This window comes from Heterodontus francisci, chromosome 10, assembly GCF_036365525.1.
Source record: "Heterodontus francisci isolate sHetFra1 chromosome 10, sHetFra1.hap1, whole genome shotgun sequence".
In the NCBI taxonomy this organism is placed as follows: domain Eukaryota; kingdom Metazoa; phylum Chordata; class Chondrichthyes; order Heterodontiformes; family Heterodontidae; genus Heterodontus; species Heterodontus francisci.
In genome coordinates, this window is record NC_090380.1 from 37147113 (window position 1) to 37170442 (window position 23330).

Below are 23330 nucleotides of genomic sequence, written 5' to 3' on the forward strand. Positions count from 1 at the left end.
ACTTTTTTCTTTAGATGTACTAGCACATTATGACCCAAAATTACCGAGCATTATAGTAGCGGATGGATCAACACCAGGGCTAGATGCAGTCTTGTTTCAGGTACAAAGCGATCAGGAGTCACAGGTCTGTGTATTTTGCATCTCATTTTTTGACAGAAACAGAACAAATATACATGGCCATCGAGAAGGAAGCACTGGCAGCAACTTGGGCATGCGAGAAATTCACAGCTATGTGCCAGGTCTTCAATTTGGTGGCCTGGTATTTCGAAAGAGATTGAAGAGATGATATCAAGGCGTATCACGTGTGCTGTCAATCGGCATGAGATGAAGGAGTCACTAATGTTATCATCTTTTCTGTCTAGACTATGGGAATGTCTAGATTTGGATCTTTTCGAGTATGAGAATAAGATGTTCTTAATCGTTGTTGATTACTATTCAAGGTGGGTCGAAGTGAAGCAGCTACAAGGTTAGAAGCTGCAATCATGTCCTTGAGAGAAATCTTTGCTACACACAGGATCCCAGACATGGTGATATCCAATGGGCCACAATTCGCGAACGAACGTTTCAGAGATCACAGAAGCAAATGGTTTTACTCACATCACTAGTTCACCGAGATATCCTCAGGCTAATGGTGAAGCAGAGAGTGGTGTAAGGACTGTGAAATCTTTATTGAGGAAGAATGAAGATTTTCAATTAGTGCTTTTAAGCTTTAGCGCAACACCACTTCAGAACGGTTTAGCCCCATGCGAGTTGTTGATGGGACGAAGGCTAAGAACACAACTTCCTATACTCCCAAGTACGCTTAAACCACAAGTGAATGCAGAACATTTGGAAAAAGTGAGGGAGAGAAAGGATAGAAGAAGATCTATTCAATGTGAGAATTATAACAGGACATCACGAAACCAAAAAGTTGATGTGGAGCATCAGTTGGGTTAGAGATCAGAGAAGGTATGGAGAAGTGATAGAACAATCCATTACCATCAAGTAGGAGACCAACCCTGGTTCAATGAAGAGTGCAGGAGGGCATGCCAGGAGCAGCACCAGGCATACCTCAAAATGAGGTGTCAACCTGGTGAAGCTACAACCCAGGACTACTTGCATGCCAAACTGCGTAAGCAGCATGCGATAGACAGAGCTAAGCGATTCCATAACCAACGGATCAGATCTAAGCTCTGCAGTCCTGCCACATCCAGCTGTGAATGGTGGTGGACAATTAGACAACTAACTGGAGGAGGTGGCTCCACAAATATCCCCATCCTCAATGATGGAGGAGCCCAGCACATCAGTGCAAAAGATAAGGCTGAAGCATTTGCAACAATCTTCAGCCAGAAGTGCCGAGTTGATGATCCATCTCGGCCTCCTCCTAAAGCCCCCAGCGTCACAGATGCCAGACTTCAGCCAATTCGATTCACTCCATGTGATATCAAGAAATGACTGAAGGCACTGGATACTGCAAAAGCTATGGGCCCTGACAATATTCCGGCAATAGTACTGAAGACCTGTGCTCCGGAGCTTGCCGCACCCCTAGCCAAGCTCTTCCAGTACAGCTACAACACTGGCATCTACCCTGCAATGAGGAAATTTGCCCAGGTATGTCCTGTACACAAAAAGCAGGACAAGTCCAACCCGGCCAATTACCGCCCCATCAGCCTACCCTCAATCATCAGTAAAATGATGGAAGGTGTCATCAACAGTGCCATCAAGCGGCACTTGCTTAGCAATAACCTGCTCAGTGACGCTCAGTTTGGGTTCCGCCAGGGCCACTCAGCTCCTGACCTCATTACAGCCTTGGTTCAAACATGGACAAATGACCTCAACTCAAGAGGTGAGGTGAGAGTGACTGCCCTTGACATCAAGGCACATTTGACCGAGTATGGCATCAAGGAGCCCTAGCAAAACTGAGATCAATGGGAATCAGGGGGAAAACGCTCCGCTGGCTGGAGTCATACCTAGCGCAAAGGAAGATGGTTGTGGTTGTTGGAGGTCAATCATCTGAGCTCCAGGACATCACTGCAGGAGTTCCTCAGGGTTGTGGCCTAGGCCCAACCATCTTCAGCTGCTTCATCAATGACCTTCCTTCAATCATAAGATCAGAAGTGGGGATGTTCGCTGATAATTGCACAATATTCAGCACCATTCGTGACTCATCAGATACTGAAGCAGTCCGTGTAGAAATGCAGCAAGACCTGGACAATATCCAGGCTTGGGCTGATAAGTGGCAAGTAACATTCATGCCACACAAGTGCCAGGCAATGACCATCTCCAACAAGAGAAAATCTAACCATCTCCCCTTGACATTCAACGGCTGAATCCCCCACTATCAACATCCTAGGGCCTACCATTGACCAGAAACTGAACTGGAGTAGCCATATAAATACCATGGCTACAAGAACAGGTCAGAGGCGAGGAATCCTGAGGCAAGTAACTCACCTCCTGACTCCCCAAAGCCTGTCCACCATCTACAAGGCACAAGTCAGGAGTGTGATGGAATACTCTCCACTTGCCTGGATGGGTGCAGCTCCAACAACACTCAAGAAGCTCAACACCATCCAGGACAAAGCAGCCCACTTGATTGGCACCCCATCTACAAACATTCATTCCCTCCACCACCGACACACAGTGGCAGCAGTGTGTACCATCTACAAGATGCACTGCAGCAATGCACTGAGGCTCCTTAGACAGCACCTTCCAAACCCGCGTCCTCTACCAACTAGAAGGACAAGGGCAGCAAATACATGGGAACACCACCACCTGCAAGTTCCCCTCCAAGTCACACACCATCCTGACTTGGAACTATATCACCATTCCTTCACTGTCGCCGGGTCAAAATCCTGGAACTCCCTTCCTAACAGCACTGTGGGTATACCTACCCCAAATGGACTGCAGCGGTTCAAGAAGGCTGCTCACCACCACCTTCTCAAGGGCAATTAAGAATGGGCAATAAATGCTGGCCTGGCCAGTGACGCCTACATTCCATGAATGAATGAAAAAAAAAAATCACCACATCCAAGTTCAATACATTGTCCAAACTGACCAAGGGATGATAAGTAGAAACAGAAGGTCATTGGTGGTGATACCAAAGAAGCAGCAGATCCAAGAGGAACAATCATCTCAAGTAGTTGATGAACCCACAGAGCTGCAATCAGCTGTCAACCCAGAGGACAACCCGAGTGAAGAACTTGAGTCATCAAATAGTTCCACTGAAGTATAAAAGAATGAGGAAGAACTAAAAGACTAGAAACCCCAGACATCTTCTACAGAGAGAAGAACGCATTACAGCAGTCTTGTAAAAACACCACAGCGGTTGACATTCTGAGAAGTGAAGTCAAAGACTTGGGGTGAGATGTGGGATAATGTAATACAGGGTTGTTACTGGGCAGAATATGTAAATAGTCTGCGAGTGTCATCATAGAAAATGATGTAACAGAACTTGTACAGAACTTCATGTAGAGTGAAACTAGAAGCCGTAGATATCAGATGCATGTAAATGAACTCCTGTTCCTGTAACCGTCAATCTCAGATATTCTGTTACAAGACTAACTAGCACCAGAATATTACAGGAGATAGGACAGTATTTTGCAAGGACAGTGATCAAGGCTTGGAAGGGAGGGACACAGAAGAGGCTGCTGATTGGATGATCTTGATCTTAGTGATAAAGAACTCCCTAAGCTCCTCGCACATGTTGTTGGAGGTGAGGGTGGAGGGTTTTAAGAAAATGCAGTAGAGAAAAGAAACTGGGGGGTTATCTTTGCATTCCAGGATGATCCTTGAATAGTTAGCAGTTTACACAGGAGAACAGGACCTGATAGTGTTTTATATGGTCCAGCCAGATCTGGCAGTGGATGGCTAAACCAGTTGTCCCCCATATCCTTTCAAGTCTGAATCGCTGGACCTAAGGGAGCAGAGATGAGGGCCATACCAGGGGGAATAGCCAGGGTGAGAGAGAGAGTAATGGTGTTATTGGGGACTAGGGCCTCAAAGGTGAAGGTGAGAGTGCGGTTGAGCAAATCAGTAGCTACAGAAATGTTGTGGCGAACTGAGGGCCAAAAGCTAGGCAGTTGGGATTTTGAAAGTGCAGTTGTAAGTGCTATAAGAACTATATTGCCGTTCCTTCACTGTCACTGGGTCAAAATCCTGGAACTCACTTCCTAACAGCACTGTGGGTGTACCTACCCAATATGGACTGCAGCAGTTCAAGAAGGCAGCTCACCACCACCTTCTCAAGGGCAATTAGAGATGGGCAATAAATGCTAACCTAGCCAGTGACACCCGCATCCCATGAACGAATTTTTAAAAAGTGAATTGTGGGATAGTTTTTTTTTCAGGAATGGATACAGAAGGAGGTAGGGTTGGGGCGTGGAAGGGGGATGTGGGTGGAGAGTGATACAAGGAACAGATCAGAGATGGCCTTATCTGTAATTGGACTAGCAAGACCACATGAGAAGGCAAGGCCAAGGGGTGGCCACGAATATGGGTTGGGGAATTTACATGGAGGGAGAGATTTAGGGAGGAAAAGAGGGCAGTGAAGTCAGAGGAGAGAGTACGATGAGTTGAAATGTATGTTGAAATCATCGAGGATGAGAAGTCATTTGGTGCAGAGGCTGAGGGAGGACAGCAGTGAAGATATCTCAGTGAAAATTTTTTTATTGTTCTCTGGAGGGCGGTAGAGAATGATGATTTTGAATGAGAGGTGAGAGGAATGGAACAAAGTGAGATGCTCAAAGGAGGAGATAGTGTCAGAGTCAAACATGATTATCCCTTAACAAATTCATGCTGGCTCTCCTTAATCATCCATATTTATCCAGGTGGCTGTTAATTTTCTCCTGGATCATTGTTTTGAGAAGCTTCCTCATTTCTGACATTAAAAGACTGGCTTGTAATTGCCAGGTTTATCCTTCCCTCCATTTTTGAGCAAAGTATAACGCTCGACTCCTCCAGTCCTCTGGCACCACCCCGTATCTAAAGAGGATTGGAAGACTGTTCTCCTGTTCCAGAATACTCCTGTTTGGGACAGAGTTGCAGTGGTGTCAAACTTTCACCTGCCCCTCTGACTCCATCCTTGACCCTAACCTATTTTTCTGGGTTGTGGGGGTCATTTACAAGCAGCGTGGGCTCCCGTGGGATTCCTGATATGAAGAAAGAGTGTGCCAGTGCTAAAGAGGGAAATGAGGCGCTGCTGCTGCAGGAACAGAACAGCAGCACGAAAAAAGGTAGTGAACTTAATGGGGCTGGGGAGTCTGTAAGATAAAGAAAGTCTCCAGCTTTGTAAACCTTGGCAGAAACTGAGGCCGACAAAGATAAGCGCATGGGGGATGAATTGGAGGCCGCTGCTAGACCACATGCCCACATCTGTATAATTCAAAGCGTTACCAATGCAACCCGGGGCCTACGGCCACCTTTCACCAGGCATTCCCAAAAAGCAGCAGTAAGAAGGGCAAAGTGGGAAAAAAAATGCCAAGTAGGCAGCCAATCCCCCTGACCCCCTCCCCCCTCCCCCCCACCACCCTGCACCCCCACCCCCTCCACCCTGGGCAGCATTTACATGCATTGGGTAGGAAAGGAACAGCCAGCTACAGTACTCCCAGGGCAGGGGAGGGAAATGGAGCTGTGGCCAGGGAGGCAACAGTAGGCCTCACCACCCAATTTTGTCCCGTTCTCTGCCATCATACCAGATTGTGGAGAAAAATCCAGTCCAAGGATTTTTAGGTACAGGAAAAGTACATTTAGACAAACAAGCCCAACTTCTCTAATATAAAAGCAAAATACTGCGGATGCTGGAAATCTGAAATAAAAACAAGAAATGCTGGAATCACTCAGCCCAACTTCTCTGTTGTCCCACCATATTGTTAAAGATATTTTCAATTGAAGGCAAATATCCTTGTGGCTGCTACCTGGGAAGTGGGCATTGATTTATATGGTGCAGTGCAGTGGTCACCAGTTGATGTATACTGATGGAGATAAACTGTTCATGTAAACCATTGTATATGGCTCAAGGCCTGAATGGCCACATGGATGCCATCAATCATCCTCTGTACTTTAGGAAAATTATCAGTTTAGCAAAATTAAACTGCCCTATCATGCTGTCAATGTCAGTGAGAAAGGAGATGAACATGCCCCTCTGATTCAAATATCAGGCACCTATCTGTTGGACACATCTATGGACAGCAAATTCACTGATATTGCTGGTATCCCCATGCTAGCCTAAAAGCATAAAAATGGAGGGCCACAGTAATGTCCTACATGAGATATTGTGGGCACATCTTTCAAAAGCAATGGTACAACTCTGTAGCTTCCTCCTTGCCAAACACCTGCCTCTCGGGTCAGTAATTTTAAGTCACAACTGGGTAGTTGTGCCTGGTTCTGTAAATGTGACGGGTGGCATAGTGGCAGATCCAGATAGGCTTGGTGCCATCTGACCTCTCCAGCAGCCTGTCTCTGCTTTCCTTCATCCTTAACAGTTAAATTAAAGATCAGGGAAGCATTAAAAGAAATCTCCAAAATAGAGGGCTTTCTGTTCACAGAAGCTTGGTGATTCTGCAGTTCCCTTCAGAGTGCTGACACGTGAGAACTTGTCTCAGCTGCAAGTCTGGTTTCATATTAAGTAAAAGTGCATTGTAAATATTATACATGACTGCTGGAATTTGGTGGGCATTACAAATTCAAATCTTGCTTTCGATATTCTCTCAGGTACAGCAGTGCCGGTTACTTTATGCACTCTGAGTAGCTTATGTTTAGGTGTGACGGAATCCTCCTAAGGACTGTGTTCTATGCAGCTGATCTGTTGGGTGCTGTGACTTTGGATTCAAAGCATGCTTTTTGCGACAGACCCTGATTTGAAAATGAAACTGGGAGCTTCAAGGTTCTGAGAGATCAGAACCAGGTTCACAAAAACAGTTTTTTTTTTAATCCAGAGACACATGATTGGAGCTCAGGTTTCACTTTTCACAGTAAGACTTTGAAGAGTGGAAGCCAGCTGCAAAGCTAGGTATTGTTTTTAAAAGTTTCCCAGAGCTACTGAACTGAAACTGCTATGAGCTGTTTTTTTTAAAAAAGACAAGTTCTTTGAATTCGAACCTGTTTTCTGGGAGTTGGCCCTTGGAAGATACAAATTGCTACCATTGTTTTTGGTGCCTTAAAGAGTTATGTAAGGCGGGACCCTGTGAAGCTACACCACCAGAACTGTTGTGAGCAAAACCACAGAAGTTCCAGAAGGGTGCGCAGTTTTAGTGGAGACGGTATCGATGAGGTTCAGATTGCAGAGAAACTACCATTGAGTGGAAACCGGCATTTCCAACTTGGGAGATGGAAATCTGGAGATTTACTTGAGAAGTTAAAAGACCTGAAGTACTTTGTGATGGTTCATATCATCCAGCTGATAGGACTGCCAAAGGAACTTGTGAGATATATCCTTGTTGCATCTGATAATTAACTGGATAACCTTTAAGATATACATACATTGATTGTCATATAAATGTTAGCTCATGTTTAATTTATGTTAGTTTTGGTTTGTGTGTTAAAATAACATTTATAAAAGTGAAATCTTGTCCATTTGGTTTTTGTTTCCTAAATTGGAGTCAGTCGGTAGATTTGATCCTTTTGGTTTGTTGCTGATCTCCACGGGGATCACAACATTAGGGGTTTGTCCGTCTGACAATATCTAAACTATGCAACAGTGTAACCCAAGGATGTAACAATAGGACCTCATAGTGATCTAAACCAGCACGTCTTCTGCATGTGCCTCCACATATGCTTCTTTAATCCTTTTGAAGGTGAACTGAGAAAATACTTCGCAAAACACTTGATGAATCATTACACAGCTTTATTTCATGGGCAGCAAGTGAACATGGAGAGCAACAGTTGTGAATGGACTCTTAATTCAATCGGTATAATTTACCTTCATGTACACGGAGATCACAACAAATTGGGGGCTCACCCAGGATTGGTCCAGATTAGACCATGAAACAAGTTCACTGGAATTTTCCAGAGTTTAAACAAACAAGATTTCACATTTACTTTGGCTGTGTCCAGTGGGAAAACAAAATGAGTACCTTTGATGGTCAGGGCATTTGTGGAGAAAGGGGATTTGTCTCTTAGTGCCTTGAAACATATGACAAAAGAAAATCTGAAGGCTATAGCAGGGAACCTAGGGATCAGCTTAAAATCAGGCACCAGGAAAGCAGAGATAATCCAAGAATTGGTTCCTCACTTGAAGAAGGAAAGGATGTTTCTGCGAGTATTCAAGTCGAACTAGCCAAAATTGAATCAGAAGATAAAGGGAAAGGAGGCAATTCGAACGAGAGCAGCTGAGAGTAGAAAGGGCAAAAAAGAGAAAAAGACAAGAGAAAAAGACAGATAATTACAACTTGAAATGAAAAAACTTGATGACCTTTAGTTCTGATGAAAGGTCATGGACCTGAAACTTTAACTCTATTTCTCTTCACAGATGATGCCAGACCTGCTTAGTATTTCCGGCACTTTCTGTTTTTATTTCATATTATATTGAAAGAAAAGTTGTTCAATGTGAGAACAAGTTCAGACAGGTGGAGAAGGGTGGTGGTGGATGGGGACTAATTGGGCCTTCATTCAAGGAAAAAGCATGGAGCTCAGAAAATCCTGATGGGGGATGGAGGTGGAGAATGATTGGACATCCATGGTACAAAGGAGACAGTTAGGGCTAGGAAACAGGAAACAGTTGAAGTGACGGAGGGGAGCAGAAGAGTCACAGATGTAGGTCGGAAAAAACTGGATAAGGGGACAATAAATAGAGTCTAGATAGGAACAAATAAGGAGCAGGAACAGGCTGAAATGATGGATCTACCAGAGCTGTCATGTTTGTGGATTTTGCAAAGGAAGTGAAGTGGGCTGTACGGGGGTTTTTTTATTCGTTCATGGGATGTGGGCGTCGCTGGCTCGGACGGCATTTATAGCCCATCCCTAATTACCCTTGAGAAGGTGGTGGTGAGCTGCCTTCTTGAACCGCTGCAGTCCATGTGGGGTAGATACACCTACAGTGCTGTTAGGGAGGGAGTTCCAGGATTTTGACCGAGTGACAGTGATATAGTTCCAAGTCAGGATGGTGTGTGGCTTGGAGGGGAACTTGCAGGTGGTGATGTTCCCATGCATCTGCTGCCCTTGTCCTTCTAGGTGGTGGAGGTCGCAGGTTTGAAAGGTGCTGTATAAGGAGCCTTGGTGCATTGCTGCAGTGCATCTTGTAGATGGTACACACTGCTGCCACTGTGCATCGGTGGTGGAGGGAGCGAATGTTTGTAGATGGGGTGCCAATCAAGCGAGCTGCTTTGTCCTGGATGGCGTCGAGCTTCTTGAGTGTTGTTAGAGGTACACCCATCTAGGCAAGTGGAAAGTATTCCATCACACTTCAGACTTATGCCTTGTAGCTGGTGGACAGGCTTTGGGGAGTCAGGAGGTGAGTTACTCACCGCAGAATTCCTAGTCTCTGACCTGCTCATGTAGACGCAGTATTTATATGGCTATTCCAGTTCAGTTTCTGGTCAATGGTAACCCCCGGGATGCTGATAGCAAGGGATTCAGCTTTGGGGGCAGGATAGTGCCAGTAAACTGGCACGCTAGCCGGCGGTGTGAAATTATGTGCCTGTCCGCCTCAGCTCCACCCCCATATGGGGGCAAAAATCGTGCCCTTGATATTGCTGGCCAGTATAAGTAAATTGTCATTAGAGTCAAGCTTTACTCTAACAGCATTTCCTAGGAATTAGATCAAGAAGGTCCTTGTTTCAATCCTCGGTCTAAACTGAGCCAGCTGATTCCTGCCAAGGTGGAAAAAGGGGCACGACATTAGACAATCCTATTGCTATCCTGGGACTCCTTGTTGAAAGTGCCAATATGTGAGGTCTGAATGAGAAAAATTGGCTACTTAGGTGAGGTACTGGAAGATGATCAGCACCCATGGAACTGTACACTGCCGTACATCTGTATCTCCCGTAGGAGAGAAAATTGGTAAGTATAAAATTCTACTCTGCGCTGAATTATCAAAATGGTATTCTGTTGATTCATATACAAAATTACAGGCTCCTGATGAATATTCAAAATTATGCACTGAATAAAATGTTCCATAATGTCTTGTGATTTCACCCATTAAGATTATGTAGCATGTACATATTTTCACTTACTTTTCTTTTAGAATTTCCTGAATTATGTTTGTTTTTATAGCATGTTTTGTCCCACTAGGCACAAAAGTCGGAGGTTTACTACAGCTAATGCAAAAGGTATGTTGCTCTGAAGCTTATATTGTTGCACTCATGATTCAATTAATTTTAGTGGGATGCAATGTCCAAGTTGTGTTACTGATCAGTCCTGCTCTGATCAATTATTTTATTTGGCTGCTGAACATAGGGCTGATTGTATAGCATTGTCTACAATACAGAGTGGTGTTCCCACCAGCACTGCCAATATCTTGCTTTCATGTACTACAAAGCACTGCTTGTGGCCAAGATCACCACCACTGTAATTACAGATTCAGTGCGGGTGCAACAGAGCTATGAGGTGGCATAAGTTATGCGACAGTTCCAACAAGTGATCTTGTGTTGTAACACAAGCAAATTAAGCAGGCAGCCAACTGAATGGTCACATGTCAGGATTAGGTCAGATATAAAGTGATGTACTGCATAGTGAAAACTCTTAACTGCTGTCTGCAAAACAAGAAATAGATACCCTGGCAATGGATAATAATAGCTGATATTTTGTTTCACGTGAAATGTTTTTTGTAATTCCTATTTTTTTAAATTCAGCCTACAATTTTACTTTGCTGTTATATAGTTTGTGTGTTAAGAAGACCAATGATGCATTAGAGAGTGCCTTAATGTATTAATCACCAAATACCTACGGGACAAGGTATACTGAGCTACACATAATACAGTTTATTAATTACAGTTGACAATCATCAGGGGATGATAATCCTAGCTGTAGAATTGGTAAGTTTTTCCTCTTGCCCTTTGTTGTCAGAGAGTGAAAGAGAACATGATTATCCCAGTACTTTCTGAAGCATTGAAAATCTTCTTTTGAAGATATAACTAGTAGAGTGGATAAAGAGGAACCAGTAGATATTGTGGATTTCAATTTTCAGAAAGCATTTGATTAGGTGCCGCACAAGAGGCTATTACACAAAATTAGGGCTCATGGGATTGGGGGTAATACATTTGCATGGATTGAGGATTGTTTAATGGACAGAAAACAGAGAATAGGAAGAAACGGGACATTTTCAGGTTGGCAAACTGTAACTAGTTGGGTACTGCAAGGATCAGTGCTCCATCCTTAGCTATTTACAATATATATATCAATTATTTAGAGGAGGGGACTGAGTATAATATATCCAAGCTTGCTGACAATACAAAGTTAGGTGGGAAGGACATAAAAAGGCTGCAAAAGGATTTAGACAGGTTAAGCAAAGGGGCAAAAAATGTGGCAGATGGAATATTATATGGAGAAATATGAAATTATACACTGTGGTAGGAAAATAGAAAAGCAGAATATTTTTAAATGGGGAGAGACTGGTAAATGTTGGTATTCAGAGGAATCTGGGTGTCCTTGTACATGAATCATAGAAAGTTAAGCTTACCACCTAAGGAAAGGCATACTTCCTTTGGAGCGAGTGCAACAAAGGTTCACCAGACTGATTCCTGGGATGAGGGGACTGTCCTACGAGAAGAAATTGAGTAGACAGGCCTATATTCCCTTGAGGTTCGAAGTATGAGAAGTGATTTCACTGAAACATATAAAATTCTTAAGGGGCTTGACAGGGTAGATGCCCCTCGAGCCTCCTCCACCATTCAATTAAATCAACTCCATTTGCCCTCCTTAGCTCCCTGTCCCTTAATATGCTTATCCAATAAAAATATAACAAAACTTTAAACAATAGCAACATCTAGCATTTACATAGAATCTTTGATGTAGAAAACATCCCAAGTTGTTTTACAGACACTAAATCATGGAAAGTTAGGAGTGATGACTGAAAGCTTTGTCAATAACATGGGTCATGAAAAGATTTTTAAAGGTCAAGAGAAGTGCAGAGATGAAGGAGTTTCGGGAGGGAGCTCCAGAGAGTAGGGTGGATGTGGCTGAATGCTCTATCACCAACAGTGAAGTATAGGCAGTTCACAATGGGGGAAGAACATGTAACAACAAAAGATGAAAAGTCGTCAGTTGGTCTCCAATGGAATGTCAATCATCTCACTTAGCCTCTCTTCATAAGCACTAATTAGAAGTCTAGGTGACAAGTTGTCTGATTTCTGGCATTCCTTATTCATAAATACCAGAAAATAAGATTGTTAGACTCCAATGCCGACATGATTGGGATCTCGTGGCAAGAGGCAGGAGATTGTGATCTCTTGTGTGAGACTCCTCCAAAATAATGGAAAGTTGGTAGGCCTGTGTAAATAATACCAAAAAAAGGACTGCTACTGAAGGTCAGCAACTGCCTTGGCCTATGCAGTAAAACAGAATTAAGGGACAATTTTCTTTGGAACTCCTACTGCACAGCTCAGACCGCATATTAGAATAAGGGCTGTGGAGCCCTTATTGTCCATTTTGTAGTCTGCTCAATCTTCCGTTCATTAATTCTAATTGGCAGAACATCAGGAAGAGTGTGTAATGGCTGCTTTCCCCTGCACCTGCTTTTTTGATATGCGTTTCCAGAAAATGCCGCTCTGCACTCGGAAGGCAAATGCAGAAAATTTGGCTTTGGGTTTATGTACATGCAGAATATGATTTCCCATCAGGCTAGGGTTCAATAAGGAAATATTGCTCAGCGAAGGTTGACTAGATTGGTCCCTGGGATGAGAGGGCTATCCTATGACAAGAGGCTGAGTAAATTGGGTTTATATTCTCCGGAGTTTAGAAGAATGAGGGGTAATCTCATTGAAACAGTCAAGATTATGAAGGGGCTAGACAGGGTAGACACTGGGAGGTTGTTTTCCCTGGCTGGGGGATCTAGAACAATGGGCACAGTTTTGGTATAAGGTGCCAATCATTTGAGAGTGAGATAAGGAGAAATTTCTTCACTGAAAGGGTTGTAAATCTTGAAATTCTCTACCCCAGAGGGTTGTGGATGCTCCATCATTGAATATATTTAAGACTGAGATAGACAGATTTTTAGTCTCTCAGGGAATCAAGGGGCAGGGGGAGCAAGCGGGGAGGTGGAGTTAAAGCCCAAGATCAGCCATGATCATGTTGAATGGCGGAGCAGACTCGACAGACCACTGTCTACTCCTGCTCCTATTTCTTATGTTCTTAACACAAATATAAATTCATAAAATTGCAACAGGAAGTCTGTCAACTCCATATCCAAATCTTCCAAACCAGATCCTTTTTCTCTTCACCAAATTCAAGTGCAGCAATTCCAACCTGAGGAAAATTTAATCAGAATGAAGACTTATCCAAATGTTTGTTGCAACTGCTTGTAGCTAAATTTATTGGGGATTCACAAGCTTGTTAAGATCCAAAAGCATTTTGGCTATCAAAATCATATTACTTATTCTGTTTAATACAAAACATATCAATAAAATGAGTAATAAAATACATTTCAGCACATACGCAATGCAACTATTTGTTCAGAAAAGATGTTATCCTCGAAATGAAGGTGAGTTAGAAGGTCTGCTAATGAAGTGCTGAACACAGTTGAACAAAATTAGTTTATTGAGACACAGAAGGGCAGGTTATCAATCAGCATAGCCAGGCCATCTGCCATGCTGGAAGCTACTTCAACAATTCACATAATTAGGCAGATTTACTCTGCATTTAATAAACCAAACCAACATAAATCAAATAAATACTTGCATTTACATACAAAAAAAAACTGACTGGCATGTTTACTACTCAACGTGCTCTCTCTCCTCTGAGTTCACTGCCCTACTATCCTACCTAAATGTCAACCCTTATAAACTCCCCTACCCATATTCTCGGCCACCTCCTTGACCTCGCCATCTTTTGTTCATTCACTATTCCCATTGTGTCAATCACAAATAAGGCCATCTCTGATCATTTCCTTGTATCCCTCTCCACCTACATCCTGCTTCCCTCTCCCAACTCCATTTTTTTCTGTATCTGCCCAAGATTCTCCCCCAAGTCACTTACAATTTCATTTTCAAATTTGCAACTGTCTAGCCTTTGGCCTTCCATTCACCATGAGATTTCTGCAACTACTGATGCACTCAATCACACCCTCATCTCCACCTCCACCTTTGATGCCCTTGTCCCCATTAAAACCATTACTCCCTCTCACCCTGATAATCCCCCTGCTATGGCCCTCATCTCTTCTCCCTTAGGTCCAAGGGACAGAGAGTTGAACATCTATGAAGGACAGCTGGTTTACCATTCATCATCTGATCTGGCGGGACCACATAAAGCACAACTAGGTTATGTTCTTCTCTGCCAAAACTGCTCACTATCATAGATAACCCCCAGCTTCTATTCTCCAATAAAAACTGTCTACTTAACCTCTTTCCCCTGTGTCCTCTATCCCTAACTCCAACAACAGGTGCAAGGAGCTTATGGACTTCTGTGGCTCAAAGGCACTGCTGCTTCCCTCACTTCCCCTGGCCCATCAGGCCAAATCCCCTAAGCTCTCCTCCTGCCCTAGCCCTGAACTCTATCCTGCTCTATTTCTCATCATGCCCTCTCTAAGTTTGTCTTGTCCATAAAACCCACCTCCTTCTCCCCAATTCTATTCCCACCAAACTGTTGATCATCCAACTTCCTTTTCTGGCTCTAGTGTTAGCTGGTATTGTTAGCAGTTCCCTCTCAGATATTGTCCTCCTCCCATACAAATCTGCCGTCATCGTCCCTCTCCTCAAAAATCCACCCTTAACCTCTTTTATTCTTGTAAACGTCCACCCCATCTGCAACATCCCTTTTCCTCTCCAAAATCCTTGATCCATGCCTATCTTTCCAACAATTCTATATTTGAATCCCTCCGATCAGGTTTCTGCCCCACCACAGTACCAAAATATCCCTTATCAAAGTCACAAATTATATTTTATGACAGTGATCATGGTAAACTATCTCTTCTCATCCTTCTCAACCTGTCGGTAGCTTTTGACACAGTTGACTGCACCACCCTCTCCCAACACCTCTCCTCCATTGTCCAGCTGGGTGGGGCTGCCCTCGCCTGATTCCATTCCTATCTATCCAGTTGGACGCAAAGAAGCACCTGCAATTACTTCTCTTCTCACTCCCGCACTGTTATCTCTGGTCTATCCTTGACCCCCTCCTATTTCCCATCTACATGCTGCCCTTCAGTGACATCATCCAAAAGCACAACCTGAGGTTCCACATGTATGCTGATGACACCCAGTTCTACCTCACCACCTCTCTTGACTGCTCCACTGTCTCTGATTTGTCATATGTCTTGTCCAACATCCAGTACTGGTTAAGCAGAAATTTTGTCCAACTGAATATTGGGAAGGTCTTTGACATCAGTCTCTGCCACAATCTCTCTTCCCCATCCACCAACTCTATTTCTCTCCCTGGCAGTTGTCTGAGGCTAAACCAGATTGTTCGCAACCTTGGTATCATATTTGATTCCGAGATGAGCTTCCGATCTTCAGCTGCCTAGGCCCTAGGCTCTGAAATTCGGTCCCTAAGCTCTCCACCTCTCTACTGCTCTCACTTCCTTTAAGACTCTACTTAAAACCTACCTTTTTGTCCAAGTTTTTGGTCAGCTGTATGAATATTTCCATACATGGCTCAATGTCAAATTTTATTTGATAACACTCCTGTAAAGCGCTTTGGGACATTTTAGCATGCTAAAGGTGCTGTATAAATGCAAGTTTTTTTTGTTGTTGCATAATTTACACATCTCTGAACCTAGCATCAATACATCTTTTCTGCCCTAATTTTACTGGCTGGTTTACTTCTGCAACAAATCACCGTTGGAAGTGCACCAGGATTGCACTTTCATCTGCCTGTATCATCCTACTATGATCGCATCCAAATTGCCTCAGTGCACCTTCATTAAATATTCAGAGCAAACTGTAGAGTTATTAGCGCCCTCTACAGGGAGTCCACCTACACATAAGGAGAGGGCGGGCAATGCGGAGTTGCTGCAACAGTGTTAAAATGGTTGCAGCAGCTTAAAAGAGTAAGCCAGCAATTTTCTGGCAGTAACAGTTTCAATCAACCCAGTGTGAGGCTGGTGATTCATCAGAGCATTGAGTCCCTAAAATTACAGATTTTTCTTTTTAGATGTTTGTGTCATAAATCTGGCTAAAAGGGATCCAGCTTTTTGACAGAGAGATACAGTGCAGATCCAATGAAAGCAGGTGACCACAACAATGAATGCCATCTCCAGCAACCACGCAGAGCTGATCCATACCACAAATGACCTCATCAGGCTAGCCAAGGTAACATAAGCCAGTCACTCCTTGAACCAGTGCAATGATATGAGCATATTTCATCATCCTTACCTACCCTGTTTGAACTAGAAATGCCTAGAGGCCCACAAGTCCCTTAACCTCTCCTCCCTTCTCCTGCAACTGCTCATTCACTTATGAAGGAATTTGAAGACAAACAGTGAAAGATTTATTTGAGATGTATGTATTCATTTCCTGCACCTGTTCTCTTATCAAGCATTGCTTTTTCACACCTAGGCTGCATACCTTAATCATAGCAAGCAAAGTGTTTTCACGCTATCTACTTTCTTCTTAAAGGAGAAGACAGCCAACAGTCAAAAAAAAATTATCTCCAGAATCCCCTAAGAAATCTGCTCAATAGCATCAGCCAGCCACCTCTCAGCCTCCCAAAGGAGCAGCAAGGAGTTAAGGGTTTAAGATTGAATGGGCACCCAATGTAGGCACCATTGTGGAGCAAGGTGGTAAGAAACAGTCTGAAGGCACACAGCTTGAATTTCATTAAATATTTTTATTTCTGAGGGGATATGTGCACAGTGATTTGGGTAAGCTGGAGGAATGCCTGCAAGAAAGAGTGGCCGAATATTATCAAAATGGGAGTCTTGGTAGTTAGAAGGGGAGCTGCATGTCAAAAAATGAATCAGTTGATGGAGTAGCCAAAGGGTGCCTGATGGCATGAATGATTTTGCAGCACGCATGGATTTTGTTTAGGTGAAAGTGTATCTTATGAGCTGTGTCCACAGATGTCTGGCAGCTAGCTGCAGCTTCCAGAAATTGGGCTTCAGTTGTCTGCTTATCTTGCTATTTTTCTACATTTACCTCTTCTTCCATTTTTTCAGAAGAGCTTGCAGCAAATGGCAATGATCCAAGATACCGTGGCTAGGATATACTGTAGACCTTCCCCAGATCTGTTAAGTCAACTAGAGCATGCCTTCAGAATCTCCATAGTCTGCCGAATCACAATGCAGATAGCACTACAAGCTGGTCCTTCTTCTTATCTGCCAGTTTTTCATCTTCAAAGAGTGGAATCCTCAATGGAAAATCCATTTTGTCCAGTATTTAGCAAATAAGGGCAGTAAAAGTTAAAATGCAGAGTACCAGCTGTAATGCTGCAACATTTTAGTGAGATGAAGAGGCAAAAGCGAGCATAAATTCAAACAGAATCGATTTTTCTGCAACCAAGTTTCAGCAAGTTAAAAGTCCAATACTCCTTCCCCTGTCTTACACTGTCTAAAATATCTCTTTTATGCAGGTATTGTTTTCTAGGGACGAACTTTAAGTATCAGTGTGAGGAAATAGACTGTAAAACATGAGAGGCTGATTATAATCATAATGTGCATGAGTCAGCTGGGACTTTGTTGCGTTCACATAGCTGTTAGAGGAAACTTTTACAGGCAGGGAGGCAATGCTAGGTGTCCCCACCACATTGTTCTCCCTTACCTACCTCAGTTCTTCCACACATGGAATATGCTGGAAATGCTAAGCAGGTCAGGCAGAACTGCTTCTGACCGAAAGGTCATCGACCTGAAACGTTAACCCCACCTTTCTCCACAGATGTTGCCTGACCTGCAGAGGGTTTCCAGCATTTTCTGTTCTTAATTCAGATTTTCAGCATTTGCAGTATTTTGCTTTTGGTTTTATTCTTCTACAAAATGGGCAGGAATCAGGACAAAATACAGCCTACATCTAAATCTTCAAACAATGACATCCTCTTATTACCTGTTAACAGTTACAGACAGGGAAGTGAGAAAAGCGTAGGCAGCGTAGCAAAACAGAATATTTCAACATTGAGCCCAATTATAACCTATTGTGTTCCTGCAAGTTCCCAATCAAATTCTATTAGAACAGTATAACAGTTCTGATGAAAGGTCATCAACCTGAAACATCAACTCTGTTTCTCGCTTCACAGATGCTGCCAGACCTGTGAATGTTTCCAGAATTTTCTGTTTCAATCTTGAAAAGATTTCAAAAGGAAACTGGATAGGCAGGGCGACAAGGATCAAGCAGGGGAGTGGGACTGACTGGATTACTCTGCAGAGAGCTGGCGTGGACTTGATGGAACGAATGGCCTCCCTCTATACCACAAACAACACTATGCGCTGAATTTTACAAGCCCCGCTGAGATGGATTTGGAGGCGGGGGTAGCCATAGAATTGTGATGGCAGGTGGTGGGGGGGGGGTGGGGCAGCGGGGCCTTCCTGTCACACCGGGATTTAGCCAACAATGGCCTTCCCGCCCAGAGGGCAATTGAGGCCCATAAGGGCGGAACAGTGGCGCAGTGGTTAGCATCGCAGCCTCACAGCTCCAGCGTCCTGGGTTCAATTCTGGGTACTGCCTGTGTGGAGTTTGCAAGTTCTCCCTGTGTCTGCGTGGGTTTTCTCCGGGTGCTCCGGTTTCCTCCCACAAGCCAAAAGACTTGTTGGTAGGTAAATTGGCCATTATAAATTGCCCCTAGTTTAGGTAGGTGGTAGGGAAACATAGGGACAGGTGGGGATGTGGTAGGAATATGGGATTAGTGTAGGATTAGTATAAATGGATGGTTGATGGTCGGCACAGACTCGGTGGGCCGAAGGGCCTGTTTCAGTGCTGTATCTCTAACAAAAAAAGTGGCCTATTACCAGCCTCTTCCTGCCACCGCTAGGATTTAACCATCGGCAGGGGCGGTGGGGGGGCCTCCGTCACCCGGGGAGATCTCCCAGTAAAACGAGGCCACCTTCTTGTGGGCTTGGGGGTGGCCATCCTCCGTGAACCATGGATTGTCCACAGAGGGTCCCCACTAGGCAAATCTCCACATATGTTAACCCTCTTCCCCCGGCACTAAACGCCACCCCCCAGCTCTGGCGGCGCTGCCGATACTACTGAGCTGCCTGTCCTCTGATTGGTCAGAGGCTCTTGGACTCTCTAAAGGGACGGGGTTCCCGGTGCCGAGAACTTAAGTGTCTTAGTGCCGTTAGATCGCGCCGGGGGCAGGCAGGGGGTGGGCTCCGGGGTAGGGCTCCCCCGCTGATGACGGGAGCCCCTCTGGTGCCACTAAATTCAGCCCTATGACTCTATTTCTTCCTCTGTAATTGCCTTTCCAGTACACACTCGAATGGAGATGGCGGCTTAGGAGTAAAATTGCCCACATTCTCAACATTCATTTTCAAAAACACAGGGTTTCATTCACCTGCCTCTTAACAGCTTCTTAGTTTTAAACCTTTTCTGCTCCCCATTTATAAATGGTTAATTGCAACCATCAACAGCGTCCTCGCAAAAGCCGTTACTTCCACCTTCACAAAGAAACATAATTTTGAAACAGACTAAAATTCTTAATACTTATTCCTTTTTATAAGCCATTGCAACCTCTCTGGTGTCAAATAAAGAATCGTGTTTCTACAAGCAATCTGTCCAAGGAGCAGCCTAAGGAAAAGTGAAAATAACTGCTTTCTTTACATAAACTGTTTATTGTGGGTTTTTGCATGAAGCTTAATCACACAGATGTAAGCATTAAAACAGTATGAACATATATAAACAATAGATTACTGTTTTAACTCTTGCATTTTAGATCACTTAACCAGACTTGTTTTCCTGATAAAACAATTGACATTAGATTGCATTGATAGTTCAACAATCTTATCCAATACTGCCACCTAATGATAAATTATGATACAGTTTCACTTGATATTATCTCACCTTCATTCAGATTCCAAGCCAGACAGAGATTACATGCCACAAAATCAGAGATAAATCAGGCTCAAGCGCAACTAATCCATCATCAAATATATTCAGAACCTGATTCAATAACAATGAGAAAAACAAAAAAGGTAATAATACATTTAGCTGAGGTTCTTATGCTGTTTAATATCTAATAAAAGTAGCTGTCTACAAAATACTAATGCTCAGATAATTGCTGTTAACATTAAGTCGAGAAAAGGTTGTGTTGAGCAAGAACAACATCAGATCAGTTGAGCACAACAGCTCGTGTGAAGATTCATAAGAGGACTTTCTAGTTAGCATATTCTATGGCGATTTATGAAGGAAATTAGGGCTGCTATAAATGTGCATGTGTGCATATACATGTATTGCAGTCACAAAATCCTATTACCAACCTATTGTAAAAATACATTATCATTCATCACACGGTAGCAGATCTCAACTAGAGTGGGTGATTGGTGCTACAATGTGACCAGAGAGTTGTTGGACGAAGAATAACACTCAGTCAAGATGATTTCCTACTCACTGTCCAATGTTGCCTGCTAGGAAGTGCACATAATGACATTTGGGGTAGCACCTTCTGAAGTCATACAGTCTGACAACAAGAAAAGTGACCACTTTGGCCTCTGGTAACTGTTAAACTATACATCAGTAGCTGTCCAATACACAATTTATTTATGAGTTTCATGATTTGCAGAAATTATTTTTAAAATGCTGACACTTTGAGAAACCTACATAAAGCTTTCCTGATGTTTAAATTTCTCACATGACGTGAGCATATTTCAAAAGAGTCTGAAAATTGAAGGACTTACAAGTAAATTGTGAGCATTGATTATGCTGCTTCACCCTTAAGAGAAGAGGTGAGAAAATTAGGGGGAAAATGTCCTATGGTAACGAAATTCTTTACATGTGCAACATAACAAAATCAGAGAAACTCTTAGTTTTCAATTTATTTCATTGATATAAACTGTAAACTGCAAACCGTTTGTACCTACCCATTACTCAGACATAATACACAGTTATAAGAGCGAAGACCAAAGTACAGAAAGTCCTCCAGAGAACTCCTCTTTGCTGGCGATGCTGCATGAACATCCCACACAGAAGAGTGTCTGCAGAGACTCATCGACAGGATTGCGGCTGCCTGCAACGAATTTGGCCTAACCATCAGCCTCAAGAAAACGAACATCATGGGACAGGACGTCAGAAATGCTCCATCCATCAATATTGGCGACCACGCTCTGGAAGTGGCTCAAGAGTTCACCTACCAAGCCTGAACTATCACCAGTAACCCGTCTCTCGATGCAGAAATCAACAAGCGCATAGGAAAGGCATCCGCTGCTATGTCCAGACTGGCCAGGAGGGTGTGGGAAAATGGCACACTGACACGGAACACAAAAGTCCGAGTGTTTCAAGCCTGTGTCCTCAGTAACTTGCTCTACGGCAGCGAGGCCTGGACAACGTATGTCAGCCAAGAGCAACTTCTCAACTCATTCCATCTTCACTGCCTCCGAAGATTGCTTGGCATCAGGTGGCAGGACCGTATCTCCAACGCAGAAGTCCTCGAGGCGGCCGACATCCACAGCATATACACCCTACTGAGCCAACAGCGCTTGAGATGGCTTGGCCATGTGAGCCGCATGGAAGATGGCAGGATCCCCAAGGACGCATTGTACAGCGAGCTCGTCACTGGTATCAGACCCACCAGCCGTCCATGTCTCCACTTTAAAGACATCTGCAAAAGCGACATGAGGTCCTGTGACATTGACCACAGGTTGTGGGAGTCGGTTGCCAGTGATCGCCAGAGCTGGCGGACAGCCATAAAGGTGGGGCTAAAGAATGGTGAGTCGAAGAGACTTAGCTGTTGGCAGGAAAAAAGACAGAAGTGCAAGGAGAGGGCCAACTGTGTAACAGCCCCGACAACCAATTTTATCTGCAGCGCCTGTGGAAGAGTCTGTCACTCTAGAATTGGCCTTTATAGCCACTCCAGGCGCTGCTCCACAAACCACTGACCACCTCTAGGCGCTTACCCATTGTCTGTCGAGACAAGGAGGCCAAAGAAGAAAATAAGAGCTGTACTGTGACAGTAGCTGATTGTCACAACAAAAAATGATTATACAGTTCAAATAAAAATAACAAACTGTAAAATGCTGGAAATCTGAAACAAAAACAGAAAATTATGGAAATATACAACAGGTCTGTCAGCATCTGAAAATGAATGTTTTCCAACAGAATCAAAGTTCTGACAAAAGAATTACATCAGAAACGATAACCTATCTTTTTATCCTTACATATGCTAATGGCTGCTGCGTATTTTCAACATTTTCTGTTTTTGCTACACAGCTTGCTGTACGTTATGGGAAGTTACAGAATGATCTGCTTTCAGACTTATCTCTATAACCAGCCTACAATTCCCATAGCAGACTGGATGCCAATGTAAATGCAGTTAAACCCTGGAATAAGTTAGCTTGGCATTAGATGTGAAAAATTTGTTTTGCAGTTTAGGCTATTCCAAAATATGTTTGTGTTCACAGCAAAAATGATAATGGGCTGAATTTTATTGCGTGTTGAACATCGCGGCATCGGGCTTTGAAGTCGGCGGCCTTCTGAAACGGAAGTGCCGCCGCCGAGACCCGGTGATATTCCGCACGCGGGCTCATTTAAATGGAGGAGGTGGAGCAGCCGTCCCCAATGACGTAGAGGGAAAGGCTGCTCTGTCCCCGGCAATGGCGTCCACGCCAACGCGCAGGTGGCGGTGCCATTTTTAAAAGGTTTCAAGCGCTTAGCAAAAATCTGAATTTTTAAAGAGAAAAGATCGTTAATTGTTTTTATTTATTTATTTATTTTATTTATTTAGAGATACAGCACTGAAACAGGCCCTTCGGCCCACCGAGTCTGTGCCGACCAACAACCACCCATTTATACTAACCCGACAGTAATCCCATATTCCCTAAACTAGGGGCAATTTACAAACGGCCAATTTACCTATCACCTGCAAGTCTTTGGATGTGGGAGGAAACCGGAGCACCCGGCGAAAACCCACGCAGACACAGGTAGAACTTGCAAACTCCACACAGGCAGTACCCAGAATCGAACCTGGGTCCCTGGAGCTGTGAGGCTGCGGTGCTAACCACTGCGCCACTTTGCTGGAGGCCCTTTCCCAACTCCCCCCCACCCCCCCGCCCCATGGTTGTTTTATCGGCCAATATGGCAAAGAATAAATTTATTCCCACCCTGAACTTTCCCCCCAAACTTGTACATTCG